This window comes from Peromyscus californicus, unplaced genomic scaffold, assembly GCF_007827085.1.
Source record: "Peromyscus californicus insignis strain IS unplaced genomic scaffold, ASM782708v3 Scaffold_22__1_contigs__length_63687245, whole genome shotgun sequence".
Classification (NCBI taxonomy): Eukaryota; Metazoa; Chordata; class Mammalia; order Rodentia; family Cricetidae; genus Peromyscus; species Peromyscus californicus.
Window position 1 is genome coordinate 19,018,369 of NW_026294525.1, and position 12,977 is coordinate 19,031,345.

Consider the following 12,977-nt stretch of genomic DNA (forward strand, 5'->3'; position numbering starts at 1 on the left):
TATACACAATGGAATAAAATTCAGCCACCAAAACAGTGAAATCCTGTTATTTTTGGCATAGATGGATCTAGCTAGAGATCATTGTGTAAATTGAAATAAGCTAGGACAGGACATATACCACATGATCTCATTCATACAAAGAATCTAAACGTGTTGACTTCATAGACTTTGGAAATGGAACCACGGTTAACAGATGCTGGCAACAGCAGTATGTAAAAGGCCAATCACTAGTTACTGAATCACAGTCATATATGAGCAAGACATTCTGGTGTGCTATGCACAGCAGAGGGACTATAGTTGACAATAGCATGATGTACACTTTAGAACACTAACAGAAAGTGTTTTGAAAGTCTTTACCATTTAGAATTGGCAAATGTTTTAGGAGATGAGTATGTTTAACTGTACTTACGTATTATGCAACATTTTAAGGTATTGAAACATTGCTTAGTATTTGTATTTCTTTTTTTTTTATTGTGACCAAATACCTGTTGAATAACAACTTTCAGAGGGAAAGATTTATTTTGGCTCACAGTTTGAAAGGATTGTATCCATGACAGTTGGGACATTATGGTGGCAGGGACACGTGGGTGGGATTCCTTACATCTGTTCAGACCAGAAAGCAGAGTAGGCAATACTGGTGCACATTACTTTTTGGTTAGAACTCCAACTCATGGGATGGTGCCACCACACTCTGGGCCTTTTCTACTCAGTTAAACCTCCCTGGAAGCATCTTCACCGATATACCCAGACGTATGTCTTCTAGGTGATACCAAACCCAACCAAGTCCTCAGTGAAGATTAACTATTGAAATGATTCATTAATGTGAATAATTTGTCTGTTTTAGTTAAAAATAAATTTAATAAAAAGTGCATTTGTAGAGGAATGGTTAGCTATATCTGACTTCAAACTCCTGTCACTTGGATGAGATGAGAGACTTTTCCAGCCCATTATAAAAAAACAACATAGCACAACACAAAAACCATCACAGCCTGCAAGTTTTCATGCACATAAATATTGTGCAAGGCTCATGAACTATCAGAAATACACACACACACATACACACACACACACACACACACACACACACACACACACACACACATATGGTCTCTACTAACTTCTTCCATTGTTCTCTAATACATAATTTGTTGGAATTTCCACTTGGTAAAAACTTGATGGGGGAAAGAGAGTTTGGGGGAGCGGGAGATCCCAGCTGGATCAACAACAGAGAGGGAGAACAAGGAATAGGAGACCACAGTAAATGAAGACCACATGAGAATAGGAAGAAGCAAAGTGCTAGAGAGGCCCACAGAAATCCACAAAGACAGCCCCACAACAGACTGCTGGCAATGGTTGAGAGACAGCCCGAACTGACCTACTCTGGTGATGGGATGGCCAAACACCCTAATTGTCGTGCTAGAAACCCCATCCAACTACTGAGGGATCTGGATGCAGAGATCCATGGCTAGGCCCTGGGAGGAGCTCTGGGAGTCCAATTAGCGAGAACGAGGAGGGTTTATATGAGCGAGAATTGTTGAGACCAAGGTTGGATAAAGCACAGGGACAAATAGCCAAACAAATGGAAACACATGAACTATGAACCAATGGCTGAGGGGTCACCAACTGGATCAGGCCCTCTGAATGGGTGAGACAGTTGATTGGCTTGATCTGTTTGGGAGGCATCCAGGCAGTGGGACCGGGTCCTGCGCTCATTGCATGAGTTGGCTGTTTGAAACCTGGGGCCTATGCAGGGTCGCTTGGCTCGGCCTGGGAGGAGGGGACTGGACCTGCCTGGACTGAGTCTACCAGGTTGATCTCAGTCCTTGGGGGAGGCGTTGCCCTGGAGGAGATGGGAATGGGGGGTGGGCTGGGGGGAAGGTGAGGGGGGCCGGAGGGGGGAGAAGAAGGCAATCCGTGGTTGATATGTAGAACTGAATTGTACTGCAAAATAAAAATTTTAAAAAAAATGAAAAAAAAAAAAACCTTGATGGGAGAAAGTTTCAAATGCGATTTTACAGTTTGGGCATAAGGCTTTGCAGTCACTGGAGTGTAGTGACTAGAGGAAGTCATTTTTATTCAATGGACAGAATGAGAGTGTAGAACTGATCACCCACTGTGACAGCTGGTGTTAATTGTCAGTTTCACAGAATTGAGAACCAACTGGGAGATGGGCCTCTAGATAAGCTTGTGGGGGGTTGTTTTGAATATATGAATTGATGTGGGAAGACTCCTCTTAATTGCGGATGGACCATTCTGTGGGCAGGGCATCCTTGGCTGTAAAATCGAGAGAGTGAGTTAAGGGCTCCCTTGCATCCTCATTTTCTTCCGACTTCAGATGCGCGGTGACCAGCTGCTTCAAGCTCCTGCTGCCGAGATTTCCTTCTGTGATGGACTGTGTCTTCAACTCTGAGCTAAAATAAACCAAATCTCTCTTAAGTTGCTTTGTGTGTTTTATCAATCACATCAATAAGAAAAGGAGCCAAGGCATAGGTGACGGCAGCAAAGTGTGTTTACTGAGAAGAAGGTGGGGAGCAGCATAAGAAATAACCGTAAGATTCTAAGTTGTTTATACTCTACCTAGATAGTAGATTTTTAAGACCTGAGAACACTAAGAGGGAGAAGCATGGCATGTGACAAAATATGCAGAGGGAAGCGGACCAGAGAGGAACATCGAGGCAAACAGCTCTTCAAACACTGTAGAACAGAGAGAGCTCAGTCACCTGCTTCTGCAGGTCCTTCCCATCTCCCTCCTTCATCTTCGCCGTCTAAGCCCTCAGTCTAGATCACAAGCAGGACTCGAGCCAGCCAGGTCCATTTATTTTATTGTGTGAAGAAAAGGGACAGCTTTCTGAGAGTAGATAGAAGAATTTCCATATGGCTATGCAAAACCTGCTTTGAACCTGAATTTATTTAAATATGTACTCTGGTGATTCCTATTATAGCTTATTTTTAAAAAAAAAAAAAAAGAAAGCAAGTGTTGCATAAATTCTATCATATAGTGAAGTTTACTAAAGCTATTCTTGAAAAAAAATAAACCCTACATATGTGAATCCTACCTTTCTTAGACAAAGAACTAGGCAGAGGAGACACAATGACATTGTTTTTGTTGGGAAGAAGGGTCTGCTTGGATTTGAGTCACTAGGAAGTCAATGCAATTTGTGACCTAGCTTTTATTTTATTATTAAAAGCAAGCAATTTATCTGTTCATCTATAGACTAAGCAGTGTTGAATAATGGAATATTCAGAGGGTTAGGGGCCAATAGTTGAACATAAAAGTCACTGGCATACTCAACATTCCTGTGAAGTGTGTGGTGAAGGCTGAACATTCCAGATAAAGTTCCAAGTGGGTAAAACTGAAAATTTAAGTTTAAGAGTCAAAAAGAATTTCACAAAGGATACAAATTAACACAGTGTAGTCAAGGCACAATGTTGGGGGATATTCGATCACAGTGTGAACCCCAACTTTGTATTTGCATTAATTAAATAAAATTAACCTTGGGTCAGGAGGTTGCTTAGCAACTAGCCGACAGAAGGTAATCAGAGAGCATCATAGGGCATCCAGGAGAGATAGAGAGGCACAGGAAGTAGTAGGGTGGGGTTTGGAGTCTATCAGGTTTTTCTGGTGTGGTGAAGCAGAAGCACAAGGCTTTCAGAGACATCAGCAAGGAGAGAAGGGTAGCTAGTTGCTACTCAAGTATCTTTGAGCTTGCGGGTTTTCTCCCCAGTCTTTGAATCTCGAGACTTACTCATAAATAGAACAATGGAGATTTAGTTAGAGCTACCTTTAGCAGCAGCGACATGGCTGCTGCCTGGGGGAACAGAATTCCCACCAGGCTGCTGCAGAGTTGCAGTTGCTGGCTGAAATAGCAGTGGGTTAAGGCACAGCCACCTTGCTGAAGTTAAAACAACCATAAGAATGAGCACAGTGTGGTCTAAACCGGCGTTGAAATGTTTTAGCCAAGCCCTGGTGGTTACTCAGTGTTTCTTATTCTCTCACCCAATTTTTAAAAATTGCTTGATTATGGTGGTTTGCATTTTTGTGTTTAGACTTAATATGGTAGTTGTCTCTTTTTCTTTTTAAAACTGGCTTTTTATTTTTAGAACAATTTGTGCTATCACACGTTCTCATATACCTTTGTTTAACTTTAACTGTTATTAAAATAATAGTTGCACGACTGTGATGAACAATTACTGGTTTGACGGGTTAGCTAACATTTGTAGTTTGCTCTGATATCCTTAGTGCTTTTGTTGTTTTGCTTTGTGCTTTCTTTTGCCTTGGTACTTTGAGACAGCATTGCTCTTTATAGCCCAGGCTGGCCTTGAACACTTTTGGTATGATGGTGATCTTCACAGTATCAGTTCTACCAATCCATAAACAACATGGGCTGGCTTCATATTCTCTAGAGTCTTTATTAAGTTCTTTCTTCAGAGATTTAAATTTTAATTACAGCGGTCTTTCACCTCCTTGGTTAGGTTTAATTCAAGTTATTTTATTGTCTCTGAGGCTATTGTAAATGAGAGTGTTTCTGTGATCTCTTTATTGGCATGCTTGCTGGTGGTGTATAGAAAGGCTACTGCTTTTGTACATTTTTTTTTTTATCTTGTCACTTTGCTGAAATAGTTGATTTTTTTTCTGGAAGTTTTCTGGTAGAAGCTTTGAGATCTCTTATGTATACTGTCATATCATTTGCAAACAGGGATAATTCGACTTCTTTTTTTCCTACTTGTATTTCTTCAGTTTCTCTCTCTTGCCTTATTGCTCCAGCCAGTGCCTCCAGCACTGTATCGAAAAGGAGTAGGGTTAATGAAGAGCCCTGTTTCATTCCTGATTTGAATGGGATTGCTTCAAGGTTTTCTTTATTTAGTATAAGATTGATTGTGGTTTTGTGATATAGAGCCTTAATATGTTGAAATATGTTGCCTCTAGTCCTACTATGTCTAGGAATTTTAAATTGGATTGTGTAAAAGGCTTTTTTCTGCATCCATTGAGATGACATGTGATTTTTGCCTTTAATTCTATTAATTTTATACATTTACAATTCAATTAATTTTGGTCACATTATGCATTCCATCTTGGGTTTTCCTCATCTCTATCTTCAAAATAGTTTTAATTAAAAATTGCATCTAATTAGATTTATTGCGTACATTCTATGAGTTTTGAGAAATGCATAGGGTCATATGTACGTCATTAGAGTACTGTTTGGAATCATTTTACCACTTTAAAAAGAACATCTGTCTTATTCACATTGTCAGTTTACTCAAGAATATAATGAATATTCAGTGTTGTAGTTTTGTACATTGTTTGGTATTATAGTTATTAATACAGGTATCAGCTATAAATTTATGTCATGTGATTGTCTTTTTCACAAAATCTCAAGTCAGTCTTTGCTGTCATGCTTCTCATCAAAGCCCTTCAATTAGCCATTAGATGAATTATTCATGGTTGTTAAAAATAAAACTCAATGTTTGGGAATGTTTTAGTGTGATTTTACCCAATGAGCTGATAGATGGATATTCTGAGTGTACAGATGTGTCTTGAATGCAAAGAATAAAAACATTTTGTGATCACCTATGAATCTATTACCAGATTTTTGATAGAAAAATATTTTTTCAGGAAAAAATAACTTTCTCTTAATAAAGGGTGTAATAAAGCACAGGATGTAAGACCTATGTAAAATATTTGCAAATGTTTCCCATGAGGCCATAAAACCATGCAGCTGTTCTCTGTGAGGTAGTACAGTGGCACGCCATAGCATCCCACGAAAGGAAGTGCTAGACCCTGCCTTGTGCCTTGAAAAAGCTTAGGTTATTTTTCTTACAGGATTGAAAAGTTCTGGAAGGTAGAAGTTCAAGATAAAGTATCACATAGCTGGCTGTCCATGAGGGCTCCGAGGGCATCTGTTCTAGGCTGCTTTCTGGGTTCTAGTAGGTTTTTTTTTTTTGGAAATCTTGGATTTGTAATTGCATCACCCTGGTTTCTGCCTTCATCTTTGCCTGACCCCTTTCTATTTTACCCCTCCAATAATCTTTCCCTTGGGTATATCAGCATCTGCACCTAAAGCTCCCCACTTTGAAGGATGCTGCTTGTATTGGATTAGAAGTGATTCTCATGACCACATTTGAACTTTACGTCTTTTAAAAGACACTATTTGAAAGTAAGGTTGTATCTTTGTTGTTGTTGTTGGGCTTTTGCTTGTTTTATATGCTTTTGTTTGCCTATTTCTTGTGCTGAGGATTAAACCTAGAACTTCAAGCATGGTTGGCAAGCACTCTGCCACGAAGCACCTAAGATTACATACATCTTGAGGCATTAGAGTTTAGAACTTCATCATTTCTGTTTTGGAGTACAAACTATTGATCCAGAGCAGGACCACTAAGATTCTTTTGCTAGTGCAAAGTTCTATTATATGATATAATTATGTTCTTTTTTTTTCTGATCCTTCATATTCACTGTTTTGACAAACAGTACCTCTCCTGGTGTCTTTGGCTAGCATGGATTAGAAGGGAATGAGGTGGGATACAGTAGGATATATCTATATATAGTTGGATATAACAAAGGGGTACACATTCAAAGAACATGGGTTTCTGAGAAGTTCTGTGAAACTGAATTTCTTCTTTGCCTTACATGAAATGATGTAACTTCTAAAAATGTTTTCTATAACATATTGGTAAAGAGTTTACATTATAGACTTGGGCCAGCTTGATAAGAAACCAATGTAAGATTTCCTTGGAACAATTACTTAACATTTCTGTGTCTCAGTGTCCTTATGTGTAAGATGGGAATATTAACACTTATTTCACAGAATTTCTTTGAAAATTACATGCAACAATACATGGAAAGGTCATAGGACAATGGATTTCCAATAATAAGCATTTAAAAATATTTATTGTTACCTTTTTTTCTTTGTTTTTAATATTCTGTTGCCTAAAGCAAGACCTCGGATTTACTCTTAAGATGCTTGTATTTTTATCAACTACAGCTTGAATATGGATATAAGATTCTGTTCTAAGTGTCTTCTGTTCATAGTTTGTTTTTAGTTAGTCCCTTTCCCTCCATAGTTTTCATCTCATCTGCTTCCACTGCTTACATTGTCACTGTACCTATTGTTTATGAATCCTCCACCACACACTTTTGTGATGTGTTTCATGTTATCTTTTGAATCAGAATTATCTGTAAATATGCCTTTCCCATTATCAAGATTAAACATTCTATTCATTTCTGTGCCTACCAAGGCACCTGGCATATAGGGGTGCACAATGAATATTGGGGGATGGAAATGAAAGCAATCTCAATGATTCATAACTCAAAGAGCCATCCTGATTTTCTCTTCCATTTATGAAAAGTGTTGTGTTCTTATACATTCTTCCTTCTTTTGTAAAATCCTCTAGCTGGCCTCTTCTTTCCTCACGTCCATAGTGTCTCTTACCATTGAGGCACAGGCACATGCTGTGCCCAGGCTGACTTTGTTTGTGGGTGTCCTTATTTCTTGCACAGTGAGTTTTAGGTTATGTGCATGAACTACTCAAGGTTCAGGTGCCCCCACCCCTCAAACTTTCCCTAAACTATGGGTTTGGGGTGGTAGTAGATGAAAAATAGATATATGTAGATAGAAAGATTGTAATTTAATCAATAAGCTCTATTTGCTTAACATAAAATTGAAATCATAGGTAGCTTTGTCTTTAGCACATGCTGGTGATCTGTCTATAGCTATAAAAAGTAAGATGAACCCTTGGAGAAAAGACAGTACAACTTATTAATACCGTTAAGCCCTACGAACCCAGCTGTGACTCAAGCCAGATTTATACATGCCCTTCCAATTAAACCAATGAATCATCTTTCATTTTTGCTTAAGCTAATTGTAAGCTAAGTTTCTATCCTTTGCAACTGGAAGAATTTTGATTAATACAAACAAGTTTCAGTTTTTACTCTCTTTGGTTGAAATATCCTATTGAAAGTCATTTAAAATTCAAGAAAATGTTTTTTTTTTCTTCTGTGTAGTCAGGTAGCAAAACCTTACCCTGTAATTTATTATTCATGAGTTTTTACTGAAACAAGTACAAGTATCTGAATCTGTCATGATCAGAGGAAATCACATTCATACAGGAAAGGATGCAAATATTTAGCTTATAAATGTGGAATAAGCTTTGGTTGTTCTGCAATGAGGCATAAACATTAGTAAGCACAGCATATATACGTTCAAAGGTGGACTTAGTAGCTTTCTTTCTTCAGGGGCTCCCAGTCTAGCTGAGAAGATGAAGCATATGTACAAACCCCACAACAATAGACCAGTACCACTGTTCATCCAATAATGCAGCCAAGGAGCTTAGAGTATCGAAGTCTGAGAAGCAGCAAGGAAGAGGAATGGGAAATTCTACAAGGCATTTTTTTCAATTGTCATTCTCTCCCCTCAGACAGCTTGTGCCAAGTTGACATAGAACTAGCCAGCACATTGCCATTCTCAATCCATGTAACATATGCATTACTTACATCTGTGATGAAAACATTTATGACATGCCTAAACAATTTCCAAGAGCACGAAACACTATTATTAACTATAGTCGACGTGTTTGCTCTAGAGCCTTAGATTTACCCATCTTCGTATGTGTGTGGGATAGAGAACCTTGGACTCACCAATTCATCTGACAGGTAGATTAGCAAGCCCCAGGATCCTCCTGTCTCTGCCTCTACAGCTCTGTAGTTACACATGTATGTGACTGCACCTAGTCGTATGTAGGTACTGGAGATTGAATTCAGGTCTTCATGTTTTGACAGGAAACATTTTTAGCAAGTGAGCCATCTCTCCAGGCCTAGAATTGACTTATGGCTGAGAACTTGCCCACTCTGACCAGTATGTTTTCATATGGCTTGTCCTTCAGTTCCCGGTAGCCACTCTTCTACTGGGGCTCTAGGAAGACAACTTTCTTAGTTTCTGCATGTGAGTGAAACTGTCTTACTACATCTGGTTTATCTTACTTTGCATGATGCCCTTCAGGTTCATCTGTGTTTTGAAGAAATAGGACATTTATATATATATATATATATATATATATATATATATATATATATATATATGTATATGTATATGTATATGTATATATGTATGTATATATATGTATATATGTATGTATATATATATATGTGTGTGTGTGTGTGTAATATTTTATTGCATGTGTGTGTACCCACATACCCACCCCTACCAGATTTTCTTTATCCATATATCTGTTGATGGACATTAGATTGTTTTTGTATTTGCCTCTTGTAGATAAAGCTACAATGAAAATGCAAGTGGAGATTTATCTATGAGATAAAGTTTTTATTGTCTTTGGAAATATGCCTAGTAGTATACTTGTTAGAGGATATATTAGTTCTATTTTTAACTTTTTAGGACCAGTCACACCTTTCCATCATGATTATATCAACTTGCATTTCCACAGTGTTCAAAGATTCCTCTTATCCATATCTTTGCCAACACGTGTTGTCTTTTGTCTTTTTCCTCACAGCCACTCCTAATGATGTAAGGCAATAACTCACTATTGTCCTGTTTGGCTCTTCTCTGATGATGTTGGATGATTAGTGATGTTGGATGTCTCTTCATATACTGGTTGGCCATTTATATGTCCTTATATGACTATCCAGGTATTTTGGCTTGTTTTCTAACTGGGATTATTACTCTTCTTGATATTGAGTTGTATGATATATGTTTTGGATATTTGTGCTTATTGGATATGCATTTTGCAACTATCTTCACCTTCTCCTCTAAGTAGCTTTTGATTTTGTTGCTCCTGTACTTTGTATCAAATTGAAAAAAATCATTGCTAGGAATAATGTAAAGGAGTTTTATGCCCACCTTTTCATTTGTTTGCTTGATTTTGAAGCATGAGGAACACTTGATTAGAGCTTGTGAGAAAAGCAAGACAGACAAACTTTCCAGCTTGGCCACTTATGGTGATATTTTATTTGTACTGAAATGTGATTTTATTTGTATGTTAATAAATAAAGTTGCTTGGGGGTCAGAGCTAATAGTAAGTCATAGTGGAGCTGGGTGTTTGTGGTGCATGCCTTTAATCCCAGCACTTGGTAGGCAGAGCTAGGTAGATCTCTGTGTGGTCAAGGATACAGCCAGCATTGAAGACACACGCCTTTAATCTCAATACCAACCATAGAAGACCTGGAGGTCTGTACAGACAGGCAGTGATGAGGCGGTCATGTGGTTGGGTTTACAACCAATGAGAAGGCAGAACAGAAAGTCTATATAAAGACAAACACACAGGAAGTAGGTCTCTCTTGGCTGAAGAGGATCGCTGAAGCAGGAAGGGTAAGGCTCTTAGCTCTGACCTCTTGGGCTTTTATCTTTACATTGGCTCTGTGTTTCTTATTTAATAAGATGGTTACTTCTACAGCCACTGGCAGGAGAGAGACAGAAAAAAAAAAGAAGAGAAAGTTCTTCATTTTAAAGTGAGGGTCTTGGGAAGAAGGCATCTTCAGCCATGAAGTCACATGTGGGAGTTGAGGCTTCAGTGTAAAAGTGAGACTGTCCAGAAGGTCAGGGAAAGAAACAGCTTATTAAAGGTAAAATGTGCCTCAGAACAGGCCTCAGCTCCAAAGGCCTCTCTTATCTTTTCTCGCAGAACTCCTAAGTTTATGTTTAAATCTTTATTCATTGAGTTGTTTTTTGTGTGTGGTGGAAGACTGGATGTCTGTGCTGCTTCTTTTGTGGGCCTATTTCCAGCTTCTGTTGAGAAGCTTACATTTTCCCTCATTGTGTATTTTCATGCTCTTTCCAAAGTATAAAACAGTATCCTTAAGAGAACATGCATTATACTGCCAAAGGTTAGAAACAGGAAAATAGGCCATCACATGCATTCAGGAATCCAAATACAAAATTACAAAATGCTTTTTGTGCTGATGAATTCTTCATTGAAGAATACCTTGCTCAATTTTATCATGGTACAGTTTTCAAATTTTATCATAGTAATAAGAAATTGTCACTAAATTCTGTTTAAACATTGTAAAATTTTGGACTCAGCCCTGAATTCAGGTGCTGTCTATATTTCTAAGAAGCTATGCCATTTTGGGCAAGTTACTCTACCTCTTTGAGCTTCAGTTTTATTTGTACAGATAATACCACTCTCCTTCATTATGTGGATATTGTTATTAAGTGAGAAGGATATAAAATTAAGTATATTGCCTGGCACATGGCAGTGCATTTTTGTTATAATTATCAACTTCATACATGGAGCTTTTTATAGGAAGCTTTATGTTGCATGTATCTTATACCTAATGGGCCACAGGTTGTAGCCCCAGCACTGACTTCAGGGACGTTTGCAGAATTGAATTAAGGTTTTCTTGTTGAGGATGATAAGTGAGTGAAAACAAAGGATCCATGGAAGGAAAGAGTCCAGTGTTTGTAATTATTGCATCATGTGCTTTAAATTCAGGTTTAAAAAATGTGAAGTCGAGTGAGATCCAGGAAAGGCGCAAAGCTACACAGAGAAACCCTGTCTCGAAAAACCAAAAAAAAAAAAAAAAAATGTGAAGTCATAAGAATCTTTTTAAATAAAACCTCCACGAGTAAATACATTTAAATATTTAAATTGAGACATTAGGAGAATATTTTAGGAAAATAAGAATGAACTTGTGCAATCAAAAGGTGATCTTTACAACTACTTTGTTAAAAATAGACTTCTGTTCTAAAAATGCTCTCATATATGTAACTCTGAGGCCTTTTTATAATTCTGGTGATAGGAAAACTGGGTTGTCATTGTGTTATTATGAATTTATGCAGAACAGGTAATGTACACATACACACACACACACACACACACACACACACACACACACACACACACACATGACTTCTGTAAGGACAGAGTGTGTGGTATAATTTGTTATGTTGCAGTGAGATTTATTTTGGGCATGGATCATATGTGGATGTGTTATTTGGGAAGGTCAGTGGCATTGCTATTTCTGTTGTGGAAGGTTTCTTTTAAAATAATAGAGTAGAGAAATGATTTCAATGATAATATGTCAATCTGAAATTTATGGCTTATTTGGAAAAGATTTTCCCACCAGTTACTGTTGTAATTTAAGCTGAGAATGCTTGTTAGTTTGCTTCTCGACTGAAGTCAGTCCCCCTTTTCAGAGCCTACACTGAACCTGTAATACTTATGGAAAGAGTAACCATAGCAACCTATATTGATGTCACAAGCTCAGGCTTCTGACTTCATTGCATAATGCAGTAGAAAGTGGATTTGCAGCAGAAACACCCTGCTAAGGAACAAGTATCTTGATTCACAGCAAAGAGGACAAAGAGAAGCATCAGGCTGTCAGGGTTGAAGGCTGGACTGTGAGTCAGATCGTCTGAGTCCTTATTTTAACCTTGCCTCCCACTTGTTGCCTTGTTTTGAGTAATCGTGTTTACATGTGTGCACTGGGATTTGAGGCAAAAAGAATATCCTGTCTGGGATGGATAGAGCAGAGAAAAACTCAGCATACCAAATGTTTTGCATTGATTAGAAATCTAAGTAAAGCTAAAGCATCCTTAAAATCTGAGAAGGAAAAGAATTACTGATGTTCTATTGTAGGTTACTAGCTAGCTCATAAAGAAAATACTGAAATAAGAGCTATCGAGCTAGGCTTTCTTTGTTTATCTTTTGAAGCAGCATTGTAAAAAAGACAGGATTAATGCTTCAATCTCAATTTCAGTAAAAACGCAGAAAACTCATACAGATATGTCACTCAATGTAGCTATGTTCATTTAAAGGTCTTCTGTTGTATTCAGTGTGAAATCAAAAGTTAATATATGTCTATTAATCTGTGTGATGTTCCTCATGTTATATGGTATCCATTATAATAAATATTTCTCATTTTTACCATGTAAATGTAAATCCTTATTAGAAAACAAGGGAATGGGCCTGCTAATTTAAGATTTAAAAAATCTTAAAGCTAATTCTATCTCATTTTTAAGAAAGAGTAA

The 12,977-nt window shown here is 37.7% G+C and overlaps 1 long non-coding RNA gene across 7 annotated transcripts in view; it reads left to right on the forward strand.

The window, feature by feature from the left end:
- The first annotated feature begins 12,241 nt into the window (after window positions 1-12,241).
- Window positions 12,242-12,977, forward strand: part of LOC128118415 (uncharacterized) — a 262,810-nt gene continuing 262,074 nt past the window's right edge. For 4 of the 7 annotated variants that reach the window (XR_008221194.1, XR_008221199.1, XR_008221202.1 and 1 more), the window contains exon 1: window positions 12,242-12,347. This is a non-coding gene — a long non-coding RNA (uncharacterized LOC128118415). The remainder of the gene's footprint in view (window positions 12,348-12,977) is intronic. The other 3 variants (XR_008221195.1, XR_008221196.1, XR_008221204.1) reach the window with 2 other exon arrangements.